This window comes from Symsagittifera roscoffensis, chromosome 10 (genome assembly GCF_963678635.1).
Source record: "Symsagittifera roscoffensis chromosome 10, txSymRosc1.1, whole genome shotgun sequence".
Classification (NCBI taxonomy): domain Eukaryota; kingdom Metazoa; phylum Xenacoelomorpha; order Acoela; family Convolutidae; genus Symsagittifera; species Symsagittifera roscoffensis.
The window spans coordinates 25,948,683-25,971,747 of NC_087071.1; the positions used below are offsets into that span (position 1 = coordinate 25,948,683).

At 36.9% G+C, this 23,065-nt stretch overlaps 1 protein-coding gene across 1 annotated transcript in view; it reads right to left on the reverse strand.

Moving 5' to 3' along the window:
• The window catches only part of LOC134855269 (uncharacterized), a 67,214-nt gene that overhangs the window by 15,716 nt on the left and 28,433 nt on the right, over window positions 1–23,065 (reverse strand). The window contains exon 2 of the mRNA XM_063871744.1: window positions 8,918–9,093. The gene's annotated coding sequence lies outside the window, so the exon portion shown is untranslated. The remainder of the gene's footprint in view (window positions 1–8,917; window positions 9,094–23,065) is intronic.

Genomic DNA, 23,065 nt, shown 5'->3' on the forward strand with positions numbered 1-23,065 from the left:
GGTAAAGTAAGACAACAAAAGAAGCTCGAAAAATTGGCTGAAAGGCACCACCGACCAATAGGTCAGATAAGTGAGATATCCGTGGCAACCATCGATAACATAGTTACCACAATGAAGTCCGCAAACTTTTTCATTGGCGCCTAAACATCCGGTCATGGATAAACTCATGGGACAGTTTTTCTTGCTGATATCGAAACCTTCGTTTCAGATCTCCAACCTCGGAAAGTCCCTGGGGTAACTCTTTATGAGCCTACAGTAAACGGTTGAAACAGACTATCGCACAAGGTCAAAGAAAAGGCCAGGATATATCTGAAGGGAAATCGGTGAGTGGAAGTGCCATTTGAAAAGGAGAAGGTTTCTATGTAATTAGGAAAACAACTTATGAAACAAAACGTGGCGTTGCATGATTCGACTCAATTCAGTGAAAGGAAAGCAATGACTGACTCAATAATCTTGAAGATTGCAAAAGATATCAATAAAGAACTACTGGCCATGAAAAAAAAGACGGAATTAGTAAAAATCCCTACAATAGCTTTGGGTCAACAGGTGGACAACCCGCCAGAATTTATGGCTTGGCCAAAAAACACAAAGATGACACACCACTGAGACTGGTCCTATCACTGCCTGGAAGTTCTTAAGATAATTTTAACAGGAATCTAGTTAAATGTCTAGAAGGTCTCGAGGGGTCCATTATTGAAACAAACTCATTGGGTGCCAGTAGGATCATAGAAAATACTAACTTGGAGTCCAATGACAAAAAAATTTCTCTTGCTGTTAAACGTTAATACACGTATGTTCTACTCAAGGAACCAATTGATAAAGCGGTTGGATTGTTTTAAGACCAGGAAAAACTACCGACAATGACGGGAAGAATATGAACAAATTAGTAAATATTGCGCGTCAGCCTGGTTCATATTAGGTGCAATGAAACTTGGTTTATTCAAGAAGATGGATTAGCCATGGGCGCCTATCTGGCCGTTTTTTAGCAAATCTTTGGCTCATTGAGTATGAACATGCACTGAAACTGGAAATTCCTTATTTGATTGCACCCACAAAAAAATTAAAAAGAAATGCAACAAAAAAAAGTTAGCTATAGGTCAAAAGAGGTAGAGTGTGAGGGATGCTTGAACTGATATTACATTAAGGGCGGAAATAAATCAGATGCTGATTAGCGAAAATGAGGTAGAACCGCAAGAAATGACTTTTCGTCCGCTATGTTGACGATTTAGTGAGGACAATCAAAGGTAACCCTGAGAAAGTGCTTCAAGACGCCAACAGAATTTATGTTCACTTACAGTACACTATTTAAACAACAAATGCATCGGAAAATCTTGCGTTTCTAGATTAATAAAATAATATTGTCCCCTTCAGTAGAAAAAGAGTGATTAAAGAACTTTTCGCCGTGTCTTCCGGTGTACGTTGTCTTGTGCCCTCGAAAACCCCTTGAGCCTCTTGAGGGAGAATAAAAACATCAGTAGCAAGGGTGACTAACAGATGTCTTCTAATAGCAGATTATCCTATGCTGATGATTCAAAATCGAGGTAACCGCACTGAGCTGTTTGCAAAGAAAGTGCGGGATATCACCGCCGCGCAAATGGTGTTCACTAAGCAGAAATTCAAAACATTTTTGCTGTCAATAAAATCAGTTTCTTTTAGTGAACTGAAATCCAAAAAGGTATGCAAATTAGAATGTAACCGATGCGAATCCATCTATGTCGGCCAAACGGTCAGATAAATTACCACTAGGGTTGAGGAGCACCGTAAAGCAGATACTCCCGTCGGGCAACACCTAAAACAAAGTCCAGATGATGGCTTGAGCGTAGTTAAGTTGCTGCAGTAGAATAGAATTCACAGTTACTGCTGATGGGATTGCTCCCAGCAGATGTTAAATTGTAAAAAGTTCAGATTGACATAATTACAGATTATCTTCAAAAATATGTTTTTCAAGCCCATCAATTTAGTGAAATTCACAAATTCATTCAACTTGAGTATCATTCTACAAGTTCTAAACCTGAATTTTCCTCTTGCTTTTACTGTTCTCAATTCACTTCTTAAAAAAAACCTCGGGACTTCTTCCCAATATTTCACTTTTAGTTGTGAAAAAATTTGATTGGACTCAGTTTCAACACTCATTCTAGCAACCAAAGAAAGTCATTTAGTTGAAGAAACATTATGAGTGGTAACAAATTCAGCATTTTTAGTTGACTAAGGTAACTTTTGTCCGTTATCCACCAGACAGCTTTTTTGGAATTTTTCCGGACATGTCAGATCTTGGGACCGCAACACAATGAAGCCCACAACGTCGTTGGAAGATCAATGACCAGGTCACTAGCAAACATAGGCGATCGAAAATTGGAAAAGAGTCATGAACACAGGTAAACCTAAAAAACACTTGAATTTTTTGAAAACCTCAACTTTCGAATTTCAAGGAAAATAGATGCCCTTTAAGCTCTTTGAATTTCCAGAGCTTTTTATCAGCGGCATTTTTTTGAAAACTTGAACCCAACTTGAGAAAACTGGATCAAATGGTAGGGTTTTTATTCCGCTGGGAAATCTTAAAAACAAATTCCGTTTTCGAAACTAGATATCGCTTACGTTTTCTCGCGCCATTTCCACGTTGGTATTGGAAGAGTGCTACTTACGTCACTTTCAGCAGGTGAATTTCATTTGAATTCCAAAAGTGCATTATACTTAAGTGCATCAATATTTCAAGACTATTGCCTGACAATAAAAAAGTTTGACCTAAATAAGTGTCTTCACTATTTTATTACTCTTAATATTAACTTTTAATGTTAAAAGCGATGCAAAGTAGGAAAGAGAGGCCAGGACTTACAAATTTAGAAGCAGAGCGCTGATATTGAAGCTACAGTAAAAGTTACATCTTTGATCGCCTCTTTACCGACAGGTTTAACAATAATGTATGGATTGGAACCGAGTTTTTTTTAACCATTATCCCGTCTATTTCACACTTCACTATCCGTCAGCAAAACCACCTAACGTGCCTTCTATTTCACGCTCCCCCTTAGATCCATTAGATTTCAATAATCATTTAGCTCCGTTATTTGACTTTATTTGTTTTGCCGGTACAGGCATTATCCGATTCCATTGTAGAAAATTTCAGGGTAGCATAAAAATCTGCTGTATATTGTCAATTGATTTAATTTTTTTGTTTTTCCTTGATTTTATTGAAAACACTTCTGTTTCAAGAATCAATTATTTAAGTGAAATTACTGATTCAGCACCCGAAAGCAGACACAAGTTGGGTGTTTTCGGTTATACCCCTCTAAGTTAAGAAAAAATGAAATGAAGTTTTTTAATATATAATTGGGTCTTTGTTAGTAGAAAATGCACTACATTATTATATGACTGGTAATAACGAAATATTTTTAAATAAATGAGCCTCATTCTGATTTTTTTCTCCAATTTGTCCACAAGTTTCCCACATTTTTCTACTCCCTGTCGGTTTCTGAGGCTGGAATGAACAAATCCGAATGTGCTGAAAAGTGACCATGCACGAAAGAACTTTTCTGACATGATCTTTATCTTCGCGGAGTAAAAAGCGTAGCTGAGTACAAGTTGAAAGTGTGCGCAAAAGAGCGAAATAGGTAATATAGATATATGGTTACGTAGCAGTATTTAGACAACAGCGTATTCCTGAAATGAAATTTTTCAATATATAATTGGGACACTGTTACTAGGAAATGTTTTTCGCTACTGGGTCTTAAGGGCTGAAACATAATCATGATCAGAACAAATCCATTTAAAAACACACATGAAACTTCTAATTGCTTCAGAGAGGATGTCGAAGGCGACCATACAGGAGATCCATACAAAAGAGTAGAAACTATTAGTGAGTAGTGTAATAAGTTGATTCGTTGACTTGCCAAAGAAAATGGAGAATGTTTCGGCATAGAAACCTAAAAAATTTTGATGCATTTGGTAATCTTTCCTGTCAATATGATATTTCCAATCTAGATTGTGCTAGACCGTAAACCCAAGATCTTCGATAGTTTCGACAAACATCAGTTCTTCTAAGCCAAATTTTAGTCAGGTTCTGTTTGAGTAATATATATCGGGGCAGTTCAGCCCCGGGGAGGGGGGGGGGGGGGTGAGGACCTCCATGTATTAACATAGGCTATACAGTGTCCGGTCCTCACCCGTACTTGCTGTTCTAAACATAAGAAACATGACAAGAGAGAACCAGGATTGTTCAAGGAGGAGTTCACATGCACCGAAATGTTATGCCTGTATAGTAAAACCTATTGCTGTTACGATAGTAAAAGTCAAAATTATAAGTTTAGCAGTAAAGGTCTGAACAAACGTGCATTAGAAGACTCTAGAAGATGGACCGATGGCTAAGTATCGACAAGTACTGGATGAGGCAGTGAATTAGAAGTCAACGAATAGAGGATTTAAAACGATTAACCATGCAGTCGCAACTTATGAACAAACTAAAAAAGGACTGAGCTATTTTTACCCTAAACGGGAAGTTGAATGTGATGGCATACACACTAAACCTCTAAATTTGTAAGAGATTATGTAGTAAAATTGTACACGATGCTGTGAATTAATTTATTTTCTCTGTAATTAATTTTTTTTGAAAAAACTCTTTTTAAATGCTACATTTGGATTAACAGTATGTTGTTTTTGATTAAGAAAACATTTACAATCTGGAAAATTGGCAAAATCAAGCTCCAAAAAACTCCGGTGCCAAAAATTTTTCGAAACTTACCATCTGAAACTTTACCATCTTACAATCTGAAACCTTACCATCGTAATACATTAGGAATCCTATTCCTTAATGAGTTCCTAATTACCTACAATGAAATTCTTAAACATAGGGAACTCTATACATGGGAAATTCGGGCGCCGAAAAAAAAACTTACCATCCGAAACCTGGTATCCTATTACATTGGAAAACATATTCCCTATCTTAATACATTGGCAAATCTATAGCCTATGTTAAAACATAGGGTGAGGACCGGACACTGTATAACCTATGTTAATACATGGAGGTCCTCACCCCCCCCCCCCGGGCTGAACTGCCCCGATATAGTAGTAGTAGTAGTAGTAGTAGTAGTAGTAGTGTAGGCTTTAGGATTTCTCCATGGGTTTTGAACCCTCGTTTATAAGTTCATAATTTTTCCCGGTGGGTTGCAGTTTCCACACCAGCAAAGAATTCTCCACATACACAAGTTGTTTTCTGCAAAATTTCTGTTGAAGAATTTCCAAAACGTGTTTGTTATAGATATTTTCAGGCTGTCATAATCTTGATTTTCGAAGTCCACAATTTGGCTAAAGTAGTTGTATAGCGTATTAGAACGTATATAATAATTTTCATTTGACTTTTTCAGTCTTGTTGCATGAACAGCAATCTCACCACGTGTTGCTTGTCTCGTTCGTGATTCGTTTTTATGAATAATTGTATTCAAATCAATGTCATGTTTATTTTTTAGTAGTGAAACTAAGTACAATATGTCGTGTAATTCAAAGTACATTGAGAGTGGAAGGAGCTTTAAAAATTTCAGTCTTTCAGTATAACTCATTTTGAAGTTATTTGTAATCCAAGATGTCGCTCGTTTTTGTACTCTTTCTAGTTGTCTTAATTCTGCTTTGTTCGGATACCATGTTTGCGATGCATAGCTTATGATTGGTACGATGTATCCGCAGTATAAGTTTAATTTTGACTTTAATGATGTTTTTTTCGAGATATTTCGTTTGATTTTGTAAAAAGCTCCCATTGCTTTTGATATGCGATTTTCAGCATTTACTGACCACGAAAGGTTGTCACACATTAAAATACCTAAGTCTTTTTGGGTCTTTGCGGTATCAACATTTGTATTAAATAGTGTAACTTCCATTTTCCCTTTGAGGTTTAACAAATTACATTTATCTTCATTCAGCGGCATTTTATTTTCTTTGCACCATTTTTCAACATTTGCCGTGTCTTTTTGCAGATGAATTTCTTCAGTAGACAAGATCTTCATATCGTCACAATAGCCAAAACAATCTGAATTCTCAATGCATTTGGGAAAGTCGTTAATGAATATGATAAAAAGTAGAGGGCCAAGAATTGAGCCCTGTGGTACACCGCTAGTTACTTCATTCAGAGTTGATGAACTTTTATTGATTTTCACAAACTGCATTCTATCTGTTAGATAGTCTTGTATTATGTCTTGTATTTGAATGCTTAGACCTATGTTCCGTAGTTTGGCGACTAGGATACTATGAGGAACTTTATCAAAGGCTTTAGAAAAATCTAGATAAAGGACTGATAGTGTTTGAACATTTTTGTCATCGTAGAGTTCATATACTTTGCTCAAAAATTGTACCATTTGTAGTACTGCTGACCTTTTTTGCCGGAAGCCGTATTGTGCGTTTTCCAGGAAAGGTTGAACTTTGGGGTATATATTATCAAAGATAATTTTTTCGAAGACCTTCGAGGCGGAGCATAAGAGGCTAATTGGGCGGTAGCACTCGACTGACGCCTTGTTCTTTTCTTTAAAAATTGGGGCCACTTGACTTGTTTTCCAGTAGGTCGGGAAGAGCCGCTTGTTAATGAATGTGCGGAAGAGAAGATAGAGCGATTTTGACAGAGTTTCAGAAAGATTTTTTAGGATTATATTACCTATACCATCAAAACCTGACGCTTTATTTGTTAAAAGATTTTTGAGAATGTATTGGATTTTGGTTTCTTCAATGTGTATTTGTGTACAGATTTCTTCTGTAGGAGAACAGTTTGTATTTCGTGCGAGAGGGTTAGGAATTGATTCCTTTTGATATACACTGATGAAAAATTCGTTAAAAAATGTAGCTTTTTGGGTGTCATCTCTTGTGGATTTTTCCTTGTAGAACATTTTTTGGGGATATTTCCTGGAACTACTTATTTTGTTCAAGTATTTTTGCAGGTCACTGAATCGTCTACTGCTTGTTACTGTTTCTTCGTAAATTGCTTGATCTTCAGTCAATGCTATTTGAAGATTTTTTTCCAGTTTTTTGTGTTTTAGGATAATGCTTAAATCAGGTTTGTTTTGCCGATCGATACGCCGTTTTAAGGTTTGTACTCTTTTTAGCATGTGAGACGTACTTGGCTTCACCCATGGGGGGAGAGTTGATCTGTGTGATGTAACCTTGGGTACATTGTTCTTTATTTTGTCCCATAACCATGCATACCACTGACGAAGGAGCTCATTTACATTACTGTAACAATACGGTATGAAAGGTTTGTCTTTTATTTCTTGATTTATTATCTTCCAATCGTCTCTGTTAAACGCCAGACTTTCATCTTTGTTTATTTCTTTGATACTGGCTTCCATGTTAATTGTTGCAGAGTAAGCATAATGATCTGAGCAAGAAACTTTGTCGATGCTGTATGCGTTTGTTGCTGAATGGTCCGTGTGCCAGTTGAGTATTACTCCAGGGTTGCTTGTTAATAAAACATCAAGCTGCTTTTTTTTGGAGTCGAATAATTGTTCATAGTCAAGTTCAATGAGCTTTTTTAACACTGCATTTTCATATTTGTCCTTTGAGTGCATCATTTTCCAATGAGTGTATTCAAAATTTATATCTCCCGTAATCGACACTGCGTTACAGTTGTGTTGTATTTGTAATTTTGTTAGGTTTTCGAACAAACTGATGAAGTTTTGTTGTTTCCATTGGTATTTACTGTTTTTCGGGGGATTATAAACACAGCAGAGTATTTGATGATGCCCAGTTTCACCTGTTAGTTTGCCCACTATGCATTCTTCATTTTCTATTTGAGCATTAATTTCTTCGTAATGCACATTTTCTTTTATCGCCATGAGTACGCCTCCGTGATTGGTTTTTAAAGTGGAGTTTTTTCTATCTTTGCGAATTATATTAAAACCAGCCAAATGCAGAGCTTTATCTGGTATTTCCTTTACCAGCCATGTCTCTGTGAGACATAGTATATCGTAGTCTGTTTGTAAAATGGCATTTGAAAGAGCTATTCTTCTGTTGATGTCTAAAATACTTCTGACATTTAGGCATAACATTTTTAAATACTTGGCAGTAGGTAGTCAATTGCTTTCTTCGACTTTTTACTCAAACAGAACCTGACTAAAAATTGGCTCAGAAGAACTGATGTTTGTCGAAACTATCGAAGATCTTGGGTTTCCGGTCTAGCACAATCTAGATTGGAAATATCATATTGACAGGAAAGATTACCAAATGCATCAAAATTTTTTAGGTTTCTATGCCGAAACATTCTCCATTTTCTTTGGCAAGTCAACGAATCAACTTATTACACTACTCACTAATAGTTTCTACTCTTTTGTATGGATCTCCTGTATGGTCGCCTTCGACATCCTCTCTGAAGCAATTAGAAGTTTCATGTGTGTGTCTTTAAATGGATTTGTTCTGATCATGATTATGTTTCAGCCCTTAAGACCCACTAGCGGAAAACGATCTTCTGCTCCTGTGGAAACTTCTGAACGCACGTTTGGATATGCAGCATTATCTAGCAACCAGTTCCCTGCAAACTAGGTCATCTTCCCAGGGTCTCTTTGACGTTCCAAAGACGGAAAAATTTAGTTCAAATTGTAACTTTTTTGTTAGATGTACTCGAACTGCAAAAGCTCTTATCCGCCGTAAAATCTACCGTTTGAAATTGTCACTGTAAATTTTATCGCTCATAAACCTTTTTGTTTCATTTGTCATAGTAATTTTATTTAATTTGACTCCATGCATACGGAATTAAGTCTTTTACTACAACACCAACTACTACTACTACTATAGTATAGCGCAAAAGTTTTGTAAAAATTTGATAAACAATTTTTAGGAATGATGTGTTCGACAATTATGATTTTTATCTTTTGTAAACCTGAAGATGCACTTAATATGTGCGAAAACGTTTCTTTAATTTACAGTTTTCATATAATCTATATAGAATACATACTTGTGTAGGCTTTTCGACCCATTAAAACAAAAGGACTCAAATCCATCAAGTGGGGTTTCTTTGAGCAACGTTTGAATGCCTAGATCCTCCACTTCCACATTCTGTATTTCGCGCAAAATTATTCTGGCGCGTACATTTTTTGGATGCAGTTGTATGAAGTTACGAACCAACACTCTGAAAAACAAACAATTAAATAACTGCATTGAAAATCACCGTCTGAAAACTATTAACAAACGCCTGTCTGCTTACCAACAATTCTGGCAGGAAAGAAGATAGACGAATTTTTTGGCGCCTTCATTCGATACACGGAAGCTTTAATTGTCGAAAATTTCCAAATAAATTAAACAAAAACCTTTTGAATACAGTTGGGCGTTAAGAAAAATCCAATGTAACTGATCAATTAATTTTGGAGGTCAGTTTTGACTGGCCATTTTTTAAATATGATGGTTTGGAATAAAAACTGATTTTAAATATTGTCAATGTTGTTTGCAAAGCATGTTGTTTGCAAAGTATGTTGTTTGCAAACTAAAAAATCTCAGAAATTTACAGGAAAATGTTATTCATGATTACGTAATTTATTATGAAATTACAGTTGTTTAAATTTGATTGGTTAAAAAATTTTAGAGCCCTTTTTAGACATGTTTCTCATTTTTCAGATCTTTGATCGTTTTGTAAATATTGTAAAAAAACTTTTAATCCTGATGATGCACAAAATGTGCGAAAACGTTCGAAGTAACATTTTAAATTTCTTATAGTATTTTTTTATTTAGAGAATGCGTTAAAATTGTGAATTCAAACAAACATTTTCGCACATTTTGTGCATCTTCAGGTTTTAAAAATTATAAACTATCTGTACAAAATGATCAAGGATCATAAAAAGTGTCAAACACATCATTACTTCAAAATTTTAAAAATTCAACCAATCAAAACTTTACAAATATCACTGAAATTATGTTACAACTATTATGTAACATTATAAAACATTTTGTCACAAATTTCTGAGAGTTTTCTTCATTTTTATTTTTTTGTTTAGTCATTTGGACTACTTTTGTGACATTCAACCAGAATGGACGAAAATGCAGTTTCGAGTTTTTAGCAACGAACCTTCCGAATTAGCGGTTTTGAAGGATTAATTTTTTTAGGGTAATCAGAAGGTCAAAAGTATCATAGTAACCGAGGTTTAAGTCAGGAGTCCCTTCAAAAGCCTTGGAATTTTCTAGATATGGAAGTGATAATGATAAAAGAAGATGACATGTGATTAAGTCCTTTTCAATTAAAGTCGATACGGTTTACGTTTCTTCAATAAGAACACGCAACTCGACACGAGAAATTATAATATACAAGTGTTACAAATAAAAAATTTCGTCCGAAGTTATTTTGTCATTTATTGTTCCGAGTACGCAAGCGGCGTTCGCAATCTGTATTGCCAGGGAGATTCTCTGTTTTAAAAAGTTGCCTGCTCTGGGTTCCTCAGTGCATATGCTTAGGTTCTTACAAAGCTTGCTCAAGAAAATTTCTGTGCTGGGTCCGGCCGCGCCCTGAATTTCAAAAGCTAGCGGTTGAAAAAGATATCCATCATCTACAAAATTTTTATACTTGTCTTTTTTTGCTTTTCCGCTTCAGCGGCAGCCGTACCAGGGTTACAAACAGACCCAGCATTAATCCTACAAGGAGCTAAGGAGTCTACTACCGTTACATCCCACAAGAGCTGCTCACCAACAGCCCATGGAACGAGCGTCAAACCGTCTGGTCGCTTCTGCTCGGTCCAGTAGAGGTGTCGTGGTTCTAAAACAGACGGAATGTGAGTAGTAGATAAAGTCTGCTTCATAAGGGCATTCATGTTTGAATGCCTAGAGAATCTCCCTGCACTTTTGAGGCATGAAAGACCATGCCAACCATCCTCGGTAACGTCTTTTCCGCACACGCATTTATGCCGTTCGCATATTTTTGAGCCTAATCGAAGTCCTATCGCAATTCTGAGTTATTGGTTCGACAGTTTAAACCTTAAAATTTTGCACGGGATGACGTTCAACCATTGGCAGCCAAATCTATCTTGGAACCTGATGAATCTTTTTACGTCCGTTGGTTCGTGTCGTAAAATCAAGTCTGCAATTTCGCTGTCAAAAATTGGCTCCGTCCAATTTGTTTTGGATTTCATTTTGCGGAGCCATTTCGATTTTTCCAAGTTCAAACCACCGTTTAAGCGCATCATCATAGGTTCCAGACGAGCGGAAGAAACGCGAGTAGACGAGCGGAAGAAACGCCCAAGCCCCATTTGGCTGCCGGGAGAACTGCTTGTAAAAACTGGTTATCATCAATTTTCACGTTAGTGACCTTGCATAACGAGTTTCTAAGTAATTTGTCGTAGCGTTCCAAAAAATCATATTGAAAAAAACAAGGGCTCGTACGCAAAAAATGTAGAAGTTTTGGCATGCTAAAGCAATTTTTCAGGAGGTAAAAACCATAATGGGCGTCTAGTTTGTCAATGACATCCGATATTTTTTCAAGATCCTTATTTTTTTCGTCGAGCAATTCTTTTCGGCAAAATTCGCCGATTGGAGATCCTAAAATGAGGAGTTCTTCTTTTTTTTTAAATTTTTATTCTGGGGCAAACTTTTCGAAATTGTGTTAAAATTGAATTATACTGTGTAATAGTAGTCGGTCCCAAAAAACAAAGTTCGCACTTCTCAGTGTTCAAGCTCAGGCCGTAAATTTGCTCCAATTTCTGAATGTTTTTAGGGTCCCGGAGTACAATCTTATAGTCGTCGGCTAAATTTCGGTCATCTAAAAACCAAATGTTAATTTTCGACTCCAACTGTTTGACTAGTGTATGAATTGTTTCCGCAAAAAGGGTTGGGGCTTCAGGATCACCTTGCTGAGTTCCGTCTTCTGACATTATGACAGAGCTTCCGTAAAAAGGTAACCAGGTTCACCATACGCGCAATGGGTGTAATTATACAATTCGAGACGATTTGAATAAATATGATTAGATGAATCGTGAAAGCTGAAGAATTCGGAAAATCCTAAATATTAAAATTTCGAAATGATGACGTAATAATTCTAAGAAACGTCAAAAACGGCCATTTTGGAGAAAAACTTGAATAAAAACACAACGACATTGGTTGCGACGACAACAACAACGAAAAAATTGAGAGTCGGAATCAGAAAAAAGCAGAAGTAGCAGAGATCATTCCGAGTTGCAACTATTGTGTCGCTACAAGAGTTGCAAGGCCGTTGCAAACAACGGTGAAGGGCAGAGTTCAGCCTTCCGGAAGGAGAATAGGGGTCTTATTTCCTCGGATTCAAGAATCCGGAGGGGTCTCGGGACTGGAACTCATATTATTTTATACAAACTTTTAGCTTCCCTATTATGTCCTGAATTGAATTTAATGAACATCTGAATTCATTTTGCAAGGATGAGAAGCTAATAGTTGGGGGAAAAGGGTTGATCCATCTTCGATGGAGATGATGATTTTTATCTACTGAACAGAAACAATAATAATTCAATAAATAGTGGTAGCCCTGATTTTAAGAGTGACCTCGTGGTCTGGGGAGCTCACCAATTTTGCATGTAATTAAGTTAGTTTGAGTGTTTTGACCGAAGCCGAAAGCAGTAACGTTTTTGTCGACCCAATTTTGGAAAGACCACCAAAAGAACTGGCTTTGGTAGAGAAGGTTAAAAGCATGTAGAGCTTTGTTTAGACGCTAGCCAGTCGTTTTATAGCTTGGCTCTATTTTCCGTCGATATGTACTTCCGGGCGAATGTTGCATTTTTTTAAAAATCCTGACGATGCTAATAGTTGCGAAATTGTGTTTTCGCGAAATTTTTAAATGAACATGGACTTGTATCCAAAAATTAGAAAATTTGGCATGCTAGAGCAACTTCTTAAGAGGTAAAAATAATAATTAGCATGCAGTTGATATGCACTCCAGCTTAAATAACAAGCTCCGCAATTTTTTCAGCTCACTATTATTCAATTTAGCGGTTCTTTGCAACAAGATTAACCTATAGGGGAGCCCATGATTACAAGTTCATCTTTTTATTTAATTTCAATTTTCGGATGTGTACGGAAACGACGGAAACGGAACTGATCGCAGATTGCCATGGAGGAACCGAGGTGAATCTGGTGACTGCACTAGGATTCTACAGCATGTTTGGTTCTTTAGAGTCACTATTGAATCTAGAACAGAGACATGAGATGGTCACAGCCATCAGTGTAGAAGTGTTCCCAGGAGTTTTGCAGACCGAGCAAAAGCATATAGGAAAACGGAGGGAAGCGATCGAGGCGGAATTGAACATCCGATACAGTGAGACTTATCGTAGACCATCAGGAGCTCGATATTTGGTGGTATCGACATTAGCTCCAATGTGCAAGAGCAGATACCCAGTGCATTTCGTAGCTGTGGATGTAAAGAGTACGAGAACGATCGTGGATCAAGCCTTCTCAGTGCCAAAGTGTGTGAGACTAACGAGAATGTCGGAAATATCTTACGAGTTACTATGCAAAAAGTTCTCAGCAGTTCCAGAGAGAACAAAGGAGGAGTTGGAATTGATACTGGGAAGGAAGTTCATGGGATACGTGAATGGGAACTTCAGTGACTTTGAGAGACAGAAACAGAGAAGATCAACTGTTACAGATTTTAATGCAGTAGACGAGAATGATGAAGTCCACCGAGTGATGATGGAAGTGGAACCATTACTGGAAGCTTCGGGAAAGCGTAATTGGAGGAGCATCATGTTGACACATGACGAGTTTCCCTGCCACTGCTTGCTGCAGACCTGGTGGTATCCCGAGCGTATTAATCTGATGTTGATCTGGGACTCCGGAGAGCTGCTCTCCATGGGTTTACCAGACTCATCACGGCCATAACAACAGTGAGAGTGGGAGTTATGATGGCAATAAGGTGGCTGGAAGCTCATGTGAGAGGGAACAAAAGACAGGAAGCGCCAACGAGAGAACAGTTGCGGAAATTGGATTGTCTAAAAGATTTAGATTTTTTTGAGACAATGTGCAAGATTCTGAACATTCCGATGGAAATGAAAAAGATATGGGCAAGAAGACGATTGATGCCACGGTTTAGAGCTAACATGACTGCATGGTTGTACGAATATGCCAATAAGCATATGTCGAAGCACGGCAGAGTTTACAGTGGATATCAGCTGGACATTGGGGCAGGAGCTTTCAAGCGAGCTTTCGTGACTCATCGGAATGCAGTGACCACCGCTGTGAAAAGAATTTCCAGGACAAGTGAACGCAGTGGAAAGGAAAAGGAAGAGATGTTAAAGGAAGAACCACAACAGCTTCTGCAGGAACAGAGAATCTAACGTGGATCCCCTACCTTGTTGCAAAGAGAGGGTAGAAGAGCAGAAGTGTTAGAGGACTGCTTCCAACAGCGTCAGAATAGCTAATGATGTGTTGCAAGACACAAAAACTGAAAATGCAGAGTCAGTGTCACAGAAGGAGGAGATGGATCATTGACAAATGGCCGAAAAACAAAATGCAAAAAGAAAGAAAATTAGAAGAATTTAGAAATATTAGAACTTCTAAACGACGAAAAGAGGAGAAACAAAGAAGTGACGAAAAGAAGAAGTTAAAACTCAAAATTGTTTTATGTGCGTGAAAAAAACTCAAGTGAGAAACTAAGCAACCAAATTATGATTGAAAACTGAAACATTTAGTTGAGTTTTGAACATTAAAGAATTTGATGCATTTATGAATTTGCATTTTGATTTTAGTTAGTGGCTTTAGAGACACTTACTATTCATTTAGAAAGGCTTTAGCAGAGAGTATATTTAAATATTCCAGCCTGCATGATTGTTTTTAATCAACTAGGACGACTGATCACTTTGTGGTGACATGAAAGACTTGGATAATCTCTTGAAGAGGGAGATTGTTTCGTTGTTATTTCTAACCACAGAGTTCCTTAGTTTTAATATTCAGGACAATAATAAGCAAAATTTCCGAAGGTAAGAAGCATAGTAGGATAATTTTAGCTTGTTGGATGGCAAGAATGTCCTGCAAACGAACATCTTTCAAAATCTAGGAGAAAAAGTTGTAAATCAGGACATTGACATTGGAAAACAGAAAAGATGTTTTATCTTAAGTCATATCCTCAATGTGCAGATTGGTGAAAGAATTTGGAAGGCTATAGCAGTGTAGTGTGATGCCATTTATATTCTGCAGTGAGTCGATACGACGCGGATAAAAGTAATTTCGTGCATTTTGTAAATTCTGTTTGATGACACTGTACCAATTTTACGAATATTGCGAGATTCAATGGGGACATTGACCGGGCTGTCCGGGGAGTATGTGACATTTGACCAGAATGGACAAAAATGCAGTTTAGAGTTATTAGCAGCGAACCTTCCGAATTAGCGGTTTTGAAGGATTAAGAGCGTTGTTCAGACAATTAGACGAATCGAGAAGGCTGAAGGATTCCTAAATTTTAAAAATTCGAAATGATGACGTAAAAATTCTAAGAAACGTCAAAAACGGCCATTTTGGAGAAAAACCTGAAAAAAAACACAACGACATTAGTTGCGACGACGACAAAAACGAAAAAATTGAGAGTCGGAATCAGAAAAAAGCAGAAATAGCAGAGACCGTTCCGTGTTGCAACTATTGTGTCGCTACAATAGTTGCAAGGCCGTTGCAAACCACGGTGAAGGGCGGAAACCAGCCTTCCAGAAGGAGAATAAGGGTCTTATTTCCTCGGATTCAAGAATCCGGAGGTGTCTCGGGACTGGAACTCACATTATTTTATACAAACTTTTAGCTTCCCTATTATGTCCTGAATTGAATTTAATTAACATCTGAATTCATTTTGCAAGGATGAGAAGCTAGGACTTGGGGGAAAGGGTTGATCCATCTTCGATGGAGATGATGATTTTTATCTACTGAACAAAAACAATCATAATTCAATAAATAGTAGTAGCCGTGATTTTAGGAGTGACCTCGTGGTCTGGGGATACTGAGACCCAGCCATGAGCTCACTAATTTTGCATGTAATTAAGTTAATTTGAGTTTTTTGACCGAAGCCGAAAGCAGTAACGTTTTTGTCGACCCGATGTTTGAAAGACCACCAAAAGAACTGGCTTTTGTAGAGACGGTTAAAAGCATGTAGAGCTTTGTTTAGACGCTAGCCAGTCGTTTTATAGCTTGGCTTTATTTTTCGTCGATATGTACTTCCAGGCGAATGTTACAATTTTTAAAAATCCTGACGATGCTAATAGTTTTGAAATTGTGTATTCGCGAAGTTTTTAAAAGAACATGGACTTGTATCGAAAAATTAGAAAACTTGGCATGCTAGAGCAACTTCTTAAGAGGTAAAAATAATAATTAGCATGCAGTTGATATGCACTCCAGCTTATATAACAACCTCCGAAACTTTTTCAGCTCACTATTATTCAATTTAGCGGTTCTTTGCAACAAGATTAACCTATAGGGGAGCCCATGACTACAAGTTCATCTTTTGGTTTAATTTCTATTTTTGGATGTGTTCTGTGAAATTGATCTATAACTGTATCGTTATAGATCAATTTTTCGGTGCTTAGCTCATGCCAGTTTTTTTAAGGTTTTAATATGTTTTGAGGTATCTGAGCACTACTTTAGATTTCCTCATCTAAATAACAAATGTTTATTGTGGTTTCAAGCTTTTTACCTAGCGACTTTATTGTTTCAGCAACAGCGCTGGAATTTTGGGATCATCCTGTTGTGTTCCATCTTCCTATTTAGCAATGGAACTTTGTTGACGAAGGTAACTCGGTGTATTCGTCCACTCCGGGCCTTTAAAAAAAGAGTCATGATATTTTATCATAAGCGGAAAGATTTCATTGCTTAAACCTAAATTAATTCAGATGAGCATTTCGGGTTGTAAACACCTTTATCAAGTTTCAAGAGTGTGTGGCAAATTCATCTTCTCGTTTCATTACCGCATTCAAAAATCTTCAGCGAGGCGTCTGGGTGTGCTGTCGATTGCAATTATTCGCAAACCCTTGTTCTCTTAATGAGGGCAATGAAACGTTGCTCCAGAAAAAGGTCTTGAAGGTTGCGTACTTTATCTTGTCCTTTAAATTTTAGGAGCTTAGAAAAGGCTTCCAAAGAATTTAGTCTCGCCTTGTCGTTCAATTTGTTAATAAAGTTAGAGAAAACTTGTGGAACAGCCTCGTCCGAAACGTCTACCGAACCATTGGGAAAGACGTAATTGGTTTGTACATTTTAAACATTGTTACGAGAAAGCTTCTCTTGTTTTCCGGGGTTGGTGCTGTATATCAGCTCCCTTTGGATGCTTAGATAACGATGTCTCATTGTTCGGAGTCAAAACGATTGCAATTTTGTCATCTGAAACGGTCAGCTTTTTCTTCCTTTTAAATTTCTTTCAACGAGCTTGCTGACGATCGGTTTTAGTCTCTGCTCGAGATCCGTTTGGACGGACTTGGCCCTTGGGGAGGGATTTAGGCAGTGAAAGTTTTTGGCTATCCATTAAATATACATTTTTTTTCTATTTACTATGGAGCTCATAGCGATCGCGTGTTTACGACCACTAATTTTGGGTTGTTATAGGAACAGCAGGAAAGACGTTAGAGAGGCTAGGCAATAGGTAATCTTTTTACATGGTAAAATTTTTTATTCATTTGTTCCGAAAAAACTGTCTGCCAAGGGAACACGCTGGTCTTCGGCAATCTCTTGAGTTCTCAAACATTAGAAACAGCTGTTTTAAAATAATAACCTAGCATCAAAGCATTACAAATTGGCGCATTGCTGAAAAACTTCACCCTAACACACAGAGAACCTTGAGAGTATTGAACTTCTTACAGTCGCTAAGGTTTCAGATTACACATTTCATATGACAACAGTTAGAACAACTATCACATCTAATCCAATTTAAGAGTCCTGAAGCATTCAAGCCCGTTCTGCGTGTACATTCCTTGTTTTCCGCCTTCTTTGACTGCAAACCAAGTGATTGAAGAGACCCATAAAAACACTGGAGTTTTATAGATGAAGAAAAAAATATCAAATGTTTAAATTTAAAAAAATAATAAATGTATGGAAGTTGCAGATAACGAACGACATCATCCGAGCTCAGAAGGTCCAGCGGAGCACCACCAGACTCCCTAGGCTATGAATTTTTCCCACAGTCAAAAAACCTACTTTGTCTCTGATCTGTCTGTGAAACCCCTCAAAGGGCGCTAGACAAACAGGCACCAACACCTGTTCTGTAAATTTATTATAAAAAATAATCAAGTTGACTGGATCTTTCTGAGTCATGATATTGGACTGGATACGAATGTGTTGAATAAAAAGCTGTAAATCCTGTCGCTTAATTTTTGAAATTTTTCAGTCCCAAAACATTGAAAAACTAATCTCAAAACATTTTTTGTTTTGTAGTTAAAAACAATTGTTTACCCAAAATTACGTCTCAAAAAGGTTTCAGAATAGGATCAGAATTTCGGGTTGTAAACACCTTCATCAAGTTTCCAAAGGAGTATGCAGCAAATTCAGCTCCTCGTTTCAGTACCACATCCAAAAGTCTTCCGCGAATCGATCGCAATTGCAAATGTTCGCGAACCCCGTCTTTCAATGAGGGCGATGAAAAATTGCTTCAAAGAGGGTCTTGATGGTTTGCGTACTTTGTGAAACTTGTGGAACAGACTCGTCCGAAAATCTCCCTAACCATTGGGAAAGACGTAATTGGTTTGTACATTTTAGACAGTGTTATGAGAAAACTTTTATTTTTTTCTCTGTTTGGTGCTTGATATCAACTCCAATTGGTGCTTAGATACCAATTTCTCCTAGTTCGGAGTCAAAACAAGTGCGATCTTGTCATCTGAAGCAGTCAGCTTTTTATTCCTTTTACATTTTCTTCATCGAGCTCACTGACAACTAGTTTTAGTCTCTGCTCGAGATCCGTTTGGCACGGGCTTGGCCCTTGGGTAAGGATTTAGGCAGTGCAACGTTTTTGGCTATCCATTAAATATACATTTTTTTTCTAGTTGCTATAGAGCTCATAGCGGTCGCGTGCACCACTTACTTTGGGTCGTTCTAGAAATAGCAAGAATGACGTCAGAGAGGTCAGCCAATAAGTAACTTTTCTACATGATAAAAGTTTTGTACATTTGTTCCGTAAAACTCTCTACCAAGGGAAAACGCTGGTCCTTCGCCAACCCCTTGAGTATTCAAACGTTAGAAATGGCTGTTTTAGAATAAATATCTAGCATCAAGTCATTCCTATTTGAAGAATTATTGAAAAATTTCACACTTACACACAGAGAACATTGAAATGATTAGAACTTCTTATACTCGCTAAGGTTTCAGTTTACACATTTCATATGACACGAATTAGAACAACTATCACATCTTATCCAGTTTCAGAGTCCTTAAGCATTCCAGCCCGTTCTGCGTTTACATTCCTTGTTTTTTCACCATCTTTGACTGCAAACCGTGGGACTGAACTGACACATGAAAACTACGGGAGTTTAATAGATGAAGAAAAAGTTCTCATATGTATGATTTAATATTAAAAATAAATGTATGCAATTTGCAGATAACGAACAATCTCACCCGAGCTCAGAAAGTCCAGCGGAGCACCAGCGGACTCTCCAGGCAATGAAATTTTTCCCACAGTCACAAAAATTACTTGGCAGATGTATCTTTGAAATCAATCAAGGGGCGCTAGACAAACAGGCACCAACACCAAACTTATCACATCTACCTATTTCATAGGTAGAAAAATTAGGCCAATCACAGTTGTTCTGTAAGTTAAATATAAAAAAATCAATTTGTCTGGATTTTTCTAAGCCATGACTTGGGTCAGATACGAATGTTTTGAATAAAAAGCTCGAAAACTTCTGGCTTAATTTTTGGAATTTTTCAGTCCCAAAACATGGAAAAACTAATCTCAAAACATTTTTTGTTTTTGTAGTTAAAAACAATTGTTTACCCAAAATTACGTCTCAAAAAGGTTTCAGAATAAGATCAGAATTTCGGGTTGTAAACACCTTCATCAAGTTTCCAAAGGAGTATGCAGCAAATTCAGCTCCTCTTTTCAGTACCACATCCAAAAGTCTTAAAATTTTTCAAGGTTAAAAAACTATCTAACATAAATGATTAGTTTCTTAGGTCAATTGGTTAGTTTTTCGCTATGATAATTTACAACCTAAATTAAAAATGAAAACTTTCAACAAAATGACGTTTTATTGTCAATCATATTAGTGCATTGTGATTTTTTGTCAATGTCATTAGTTGCAAAAACGTTAAATTTCAGTTTTGCTCAAAATTTTATTTTTGTTTTTTATATATTTTTGCAACAAGTCAAACGGCAAAGTGCCTAAACAAATGCGAAATTCAGACGCGGAAAGGAGCAGAAGAAAAATTATGAGTCTACAATTGAAACACGGGGATGATGTACACGAAACTTTTTTGGTTTTCGGTCATATGAGTTTTAATATCCATGGCCTGCAATCAATTACCACATTACTTCTGCCTGCTATAGGGCTCAAAAAAATGTTTCTTGGAAATTCCTGTTAAACTTTTGTAAGTTCGTCAAAAAAATCAAATAAATGCACATAAACCAAAATTGCTATTTCAGTGTCTGACAAAAACAAACTAGATCTAGATTTTGAAAGTTTAAGGTCCCCGAAAGCTCTTCTTCTTCGAAGGAGTGTTCTATAATTTTCTGCTATAATTGTTAAGTACTTAGACGTCTAGGGACTGAAGAGAACCTAAGTAGAACAAAGAGTTGGCAGTGAAGGTTATCTTGCTGAAGCTATTCGACATATACAACCGTTGAATATTTGTTGGCTTTGTGTTTAGTTTGTGGAGCATCAAAACGATTCAAGCCTAGGAACAACATCAGAAATTTAGTTCAAAATATTTAATAAAGTTTTCTGATAGAGAAGATAAACATCTTGGTGAAAGAACTGATTGATAGAATAAGATGCTCAAAAAATACGATATCCCGAGATTGATAAATGGAATAGTGTCATTGAGTCCAGAGTATCCCTTTCAGAATAAAATTACAAAAAACAGTTTCTTACCTGATGTTGACCTTTTTTTTTCATTATTGGAAAACCAAAAAACTTTGGGTGAGTTATTGCTTCCTCAAAGAAACCAGGACAAACCCATGAAGATAAAAAGTTGAAAAAATCAGAAATTATCTCAAAGATAACTAGTTGTTGACTCTTCTTTTTGATAAAGGGGTTGATTTTTTTCGTTATAAGGAATAATTTACAATCAAAATTGAAAACTTTGTTTAAATTTATTAATGTTTGAAAAAAAATGCAACCACTGATGAGGTGATGCTGAAACTTGAGAAAGATTTGAACAAAAAATTACCTGTAACGAACGAAAGAAACGAGATACGTGATCATTTGTATTCTAGGATGAGGTCAACAGGTGGGCAGCCCACCAGGTGGTACGGTTTAGCTTGGTTACAGAAGGCAGAGATACATGTACGACTAGTTTTTTAATTTCCAGGCAAGTCGTATTAGACGCCTATTTAAACTCTTGCTAAGTCCTTTTGACAATATAGAAAGAGCCTTTATGAAAACAACCGCTAAATATGCCATACAAACAATTGAAAACAGTGCTCTAGATCCGGATGAAACTATAGTCTCTTGATGTGAAGTTCTTAACAACTAATGTTCCTTTATAGGAAGAAATTGAAATAGCACTGAATAAGCTGTACAGTCAGAAGTCACCTCCTAAAATTCAAAGATCAACGATGACGAAAATTTTGGAAAATGCGGCCAGAATGGAATACTTCAAGTTCAATGATTCAAGGTGAATTCAATTCCAATGTGTAGCAATAGGTGCATCCCTTGCGGTTATTCTTGCAAGTGCTTGACGGAAGTGAAGCTAGTTAATCTAAAGAATGATTTCTCCTTTTGCAGCAGGAAACCATTATAAAGATCAAAATGGTTTGAATGCGAGAGTTGCCGAAACTGATACCACCTTGAAGACGGAAAAATTTTTTGGTGCTGTATACGCATCAATAACCAAGAAAGTCTGATTTTGTGACGGCTGCTGCCCACTAAGAACAAAAAGAAGGATAACCCCGAGGTAAAATTTTTCCGCAGACAGGTGAAGCATTTCGTTAGAACTGTCAAAAGTGAGCCAACTCTTGTTTTTGATGCCGCCAATTCTCTTTTTTCAATATACAGGGTAACTTGCACTTGACACTGGTTCAAAAACCAATAGATGCTTGGAGTTTTTTTTAGTTTTAGGAATTGCGCCTCAACTCAGTACAAGTGTAATTTTATTGGAGCTACTGTACACAGAATGTTTTGGAAAACGTCCAACAGGGAGCAGTTTGATTTAAACTTTGGAAACTAGTAGAGCGCATTGACTGACAAATCAATACGCTGAAAATTGGTCCGCAAAAGTGGCAGCAGACGCCCTCTGCAAAATCATTGACAATAAAATCAAGCCCATGGACACTGACAAGAGTTTTTTTTTATCTCAACACTAAAGCCTGTGATACCTCCATTGCTGATGATGGAATTAAGAATATGGTGCAAAATAGAGGTAAACAGGACCAACGCAGACTACAAAATTTAACCGATGCTTAAGTAATTTTCACCACTAGCAAACAGCAATCAATCCTACCACCGCTGAAGTCAACATTAATTTTTGGCGTCAAATGAAATGCGGTCTACAAGCTGTCTTTAAGTTTATTTGCTCGCACCTTAGACGGACAAAATATTCGTCCGTTGACCAATAGAATTGAGGAATAGAAGAGAGGAGACTGACCGATAGGCATTCATCTTCAGCACTGAAGACGTGAAGGAGTTGACGCAGATGTTTGTGAGGAAGTTATAGAGAAATCGAACAATAAACACAACTGTTAACACTAAAAGCAATGCTTGATCGGGAAGGAATGACGGATTTGAACGTGCGCAACCAACTTAGAAGCAGAGAGTTGATACTTAATTTTTAATCATCAAACATTTTTTCATTTTTGTTTAAAAACGAACATTGCAACATGTTTGAAGCAAAATAACATTTATTTGATACTTAGAAAAAGTAATTGTAGCAAAATTACATAAAACTGATGAGCGGAGATTTCCAAGCAAACCAAATGAAAATCTTTTAAAAATAATTCAAGAATAAAAAAATACATTCAATCTAATGGATCATTTCATTTTGA